We start from the raw sequence: 4,967 nt of genomic DNA on the forward strand, positions 1-4,967 counted from the left end.
AAAAAAAAAAAAAAAAAAAAATTAGCCAGGCATGGTGATGCGTGCCTGTGGTCCCAGTCTGCAGAGAGGCTGAGGGTGGGAGAATCCCTTGAGGCTGGATGTTCAAGGCTGCAGTGAGCTATGATCGTGTCACTGCACTCCAGCCTGGATGACACGGCAAGACCCTGTCTCAAAAAAAGAAGAAGAAGAAGAAAATGCTAGCTCTGAGCTGACGGAACTGATGGAAGCCCCTCCCAGCCTCAATTCGCCACCTCGAGCAGCCAGGTGTGCCCTCCATCCTGCCCTTGCTTAAGTGGCTGCTTCCCCGGATGTCTCTGCAAACTCACCACCTCCCAGGTTCTCCAGCAGACCTTAGAGGCAGAGCAGGTTTCCGCAGAAAGGAGACACACCTGCCACAGAGATCTTCCTGAGCCTCTCCACCTGCTAAATCCAACCTGCTCTGAGCTGTGTGAGGCCTGGCATCTCAAAGTCATTAGCAAGTTCACACCATACTCCAGCTTCTGTTGAAAGGCCTTGCCCTCCCATCTCATCCAGACCCCCCAACACAGAGGGCCGGCGCGTGGTGACCAGGAGCTGCTCACAGCACTGGCCACTTTCCATTAAGATTTCACCTGAGGCCGGGCACAGTGGCTCATGCTGATAATCCCAGGACTTTGGGAGGCGAAGGCGGGCGGATCACTTAAGTTCAAGACCAGCCCAGCCAAAAGGGTGAGACCCCCATGTCTAAAATACAAAAATTATCTGGGTGTGGTTGCACGCACTTGTAATCCTAGCTACTCGGGAGTCTGAGGCAGGAGAATGGTTTGAACCTAGGAGGCTAGAGGTTGCAGTGAGACGAGATTGAGCCACTGCGCTCCAACCTAGGTGACAGGGTGAGAATCCGTCTCCAAAAAAAAACCCCTCGATTTAGACCCAGCCCTGTTTCTACTTTTAGCCCCTATACTCCTCACAGGGGACCCTGTGCTCCAAGCCAGGTGGCTGTCTCCAGCCCTGGCCCACTCGAGCACCTCTCCATAACCTCTCCAGAAACGTCCTTCCCAACATTCTGGCCAGGTCCAGATCCTACCCACTGTGGCCAATGTGACTCCCTGTATGTTCTCCCTTTGTCCATGGAAACTGGAACCCTGAATTCAGCTGAGCACATGGCTGCTCAGACTGAAAACTACATTTCCCAGGATCCCTTGCAACTGGCAGTGGTCATGTGACTACATTCTAGCCAACAAAATGAAAGCAGAAGCACCTTGCATCAGCTACCCGGAACCTTTCTTAAACACCTGGATGTGACCTTTGCACCTTTTCTCCTTTGTCCCTTCCTGTGTCCTGCTGTCTGGAAGCCAGGGTGTAATGGCGGGACTCCAGCAGCTATGCTGAAACATGAGGACAAGACCTCACCTTAAGAATGGTGGAGGATGGCCCAGGGCAGTGGCCTGTAATCCCAGCACTTTGGGAAGCCAAGGCGGGTGGACTGCCTGAGGTCAGGAGTTTGAAAACAGCCTGACCAACATGGCGATACCCCGTCTCTACTAAAAATACAAAAATTAGCCAGGCGTGGTGGCACATACCTATAGTCCCAGACACTTGGGAAGCTGAGGCAGGAGAATCGCTTGAACTCGGGACGCGGAGGTTGCAGTGAGCCGAGATCGTGCCACTGCACTGCAGCCTGGGTGACAGAGCGAGACTCCACCTTAAAAAAAAAAAAAGTGGAGGACCTAGATCTGGGAACTTTCAAGAGCCCAGGACACTCTGGCACCTGCCAATCTTCACACTTTAGCATGAGAGCACAGAAAATAAAATGCCATCGTGTTTAAGCATCTGCTACTTTGGGTCTTTGTGGTGAACAGATAAACTGAATCCTGATCATCTTTCTAGTCACTGACCCACTTATATATGCAGTTCAGGTGAGCATCCATTCACCCTGAATGCCAAAGCCATCTCTGCTGCCTGCCAACCACATACTTTGGCCAGTCAAGTTCTTTCATTTCTGTTTTTCCACCAGTAAAATGGGGTTGGCATCTCTGACCTTGCAGAACTCCTTTTGGAATAAGTGGTAACATACAGTAAGCGCCACAACTGGCACAAGGGGCTCCCACAGTTCAGAAGTGTGCTCTATTCGGCCTGAGCAAGTGGGACCCTTCACACCCCAAACAAAGGATGTTTTGGTTTCTCTTTTGGTTGGGGCCAAGCTCCCCACAGACCCCAACTCCTGCCTGCCTCATTCATTTAACCCAGGGGGCTACAAGCTTTCCCTGCCTCGGGCCAGTGAGTAAATATTTCAGGTTTTGCAGAACACTGTGGTCTCAACTGAATATCGTTGTTTGTGGATTGGGTTTTAGTTTTTTTTTCCCTAATCAATCTCTCAAAAAACGTAAATGCCTTTCTTAGCTTTGTATAAAAATAGGCCACACCGGGTGCAGTGGTTCGTGACTATAATCCCAGCTACTTCTGAGGCTCAGGCAGGAGGAGGATGGTTTGAGGTCAGGGGTTCAGGGCCAGCCTGGGAAACACAGCAATACCCTGTCTTAATTTAGCCAATTAAGGCAATTGCTTAAATTAGCCAAGGTGGTGGCAGGTGCTTGTAGTCCCAGCTACTTGGGAGGCTGAGGCCAGAGGATCACTTGAGCCCAGGAGTCAGAGGATGCAGTGAGCTACTAAAATACAAAAAATTAGCCGGGCATGGCAGCATGCGCCTATAATCCCAGCTAATTGGGAGGCTGAGATAGGAGAATTGCTTGAACCTGGGAGGCAGAGGTTGCAGTGAGCCGAGATTGCGCCACTGCATTCCAGCCTGGGTGACAGAGCGAGACTCCATCTCAAAATAAATAAATACATACATACATACATACATACATACATACATACATACAGGCTGGGAGTGGGGCTCGCACCTGTAATCCCAGCATTTGGGGAGGCTGAGGTAGGCAGATTACTTGAGGTCAGGAGTTTGAGGCCACCCTGGCCAAGATGGTGAAACCCTATCTCTACTAAAAATACAAAAATTAGCCAGGCGTGGTGCCACAGGCTTGTAATCCCAGCTACTCAGGAGGCTGAGGCATGAGAATCGTTTGAACCTGGGAGGTGGAGGTTACAGTGAGCCAAGACCATGCCATGGCACTCCAGCCTGGGCAACACAGTGAGACTCTGTCTCAATAATAAAATACAAACACAGATAAAAATGGGCCGCAGGCTCAATTTGGCCCATAGGCCTAATTTACACCACTGCCCTTTCCCTAGCTGCCCTCAAGGTCAAGCATTTTGAGTCAGCACAAATTTATGCACAGTCTGGTACACAGTAAATGCTCAATAAACGACAATATCCATTAGCAACATGCAGGCACCACTGAAACACAAATGCCTTTCTGGGGTTACTAACTTTCTCTGCCCCCCAGCTGCCAGGGGGATCCCAGGAGTGTAACCAAAGGAAGTCACAAGGGTCCCCGGTTCGGTGACAGCAGGCCATTCTTCACCTTCTTTGGACAAAGGGTTTTTCTCTGAACTTTCCACTCCCTGGCATGCCCCCCACAGACTGAAGTTGAGCCCCTGACAGAGCCCAGGCTGCTGTGTAAGCTTCTTAGCCAAGGGGATGGGAGAGTCCAGAGAACCGGCCACACTGACTCGTGCTGACCAAGAAAGAAAACTAACACAGTCATTTCCAGAAAGAGCGCCACGGGGCTGGGGAAGCGAGAGTTTGTTCTGTTCTCTTTCCCGGCACCCCTCCCTGAGAAACTACCTCCTTTCCAAGGGAGGGCAGCCTATGCCCAGGAACTCCAGAGGCCATGCCAAAGCTTCCTCAAGCCCAGGAAGAACACGCCAAAGGGCCTCCCCCTCTGCCCAGGGAAAATGGCCTGGTGTTGGTAGCTGCCATTTGGCCAATCTCATGGACGTAGGCCAGGGTGATTTCAGATGGCAAGAAGGGCTGGGTGGAGTAACTGTTCACTACAGAGTGACTGATATAGGCCCTTCTGCAGCTGTCATCCTTCCCCTGGAGGGTGCAGACGTCAAGGAACGGGGCTGGAAGTCCTCCTCGTCACATGCCTCTCCCGGACCTCCTATGTTAGGTACAGGAGTCCCTCCCATGGCCGGTGAGCCAAGACAGTGGGGCAGCCCTGGAGCACTGGGGGCTCCATCTAGAAAAGCTAGCTCATTCCCATGCCATACCAATGAACACTGCTGTCAGTAACATGGACACAAATGTTTACTGGCTAGGCGCAGTGGCTCACGTCTGTAATCCTAGCACTTTGGGAGGCCAAGGCAGGAGGACTGCTTGAGCCCAGAAGTTCAAGACCAGCCTGGGCAAAATAGTGAGACCCCATCGCTAGAAGAAACTTAAAAATTAGCCATGTATGAGGCTGGTGGCAGTGGCTCACGCCTGTAATCCCAGCACTTTGGGAGGCTGAGGTGGGTGGATCACCTGAGGTCAGGAATTTGAGACCAGCCTGACCAACATGGAGAAATCCTGTCTCTACTAAAAATACAAAAAAAATTAACTGTGCATGGTGGTGTATGCCTCTAATCCCTGTAATCCCAGGACTTCGGGAGGCCAAGGCAGGCGAATCACTCGAACCCGGGAGGTGGAGGTTGCAGTGGGCCAAGATTGCGCCACTGCACTCCAGCCTGGGCAACAAGAGCAAAATTCCATCTCAGAAAAAAAAAAAGAAAAAGAAAAAAGAAAAAAGACAGACATCCAAGTTGTAACCCCTGGAATCTGTGAAGGTGACCTTATTAGGAAACAGGGTCTTTGCAGATAAGGATCTTGAGATGAGATCATCCTAGATATAAAGTGGGCCCTAAATCCAATCCCCAGCGTCCTTATAAGAAAAGAACAGCTGGGGCCGGGCGCAGTGGCTCACGCCTGTAATCCCAGCACTCTGGGAGGCCAAGGTGGGCGGATCACGAGGTCAGGAGATCAAGACCATCCTGGCTAACACGGTGAAATGCCCTCTCTACTAAAAACACAAAGAATTAGCTGG

The sequence above is a fragment of the Colobus angolensis genome, unplaced genomic scaffold (assembly GCF_000951035.1).
Source record: "Colobus angolensis palliatus isolate OR3802 unplaced genomic scaffold, Cang.pa_1.0 Scaffold39, whole genome shotgun sequence".
NCBI lineage: Eukaryota > Metazoa > Chordata > Mammalia > Primates > Cercopithecidae > Colobus > Colobus angolensis.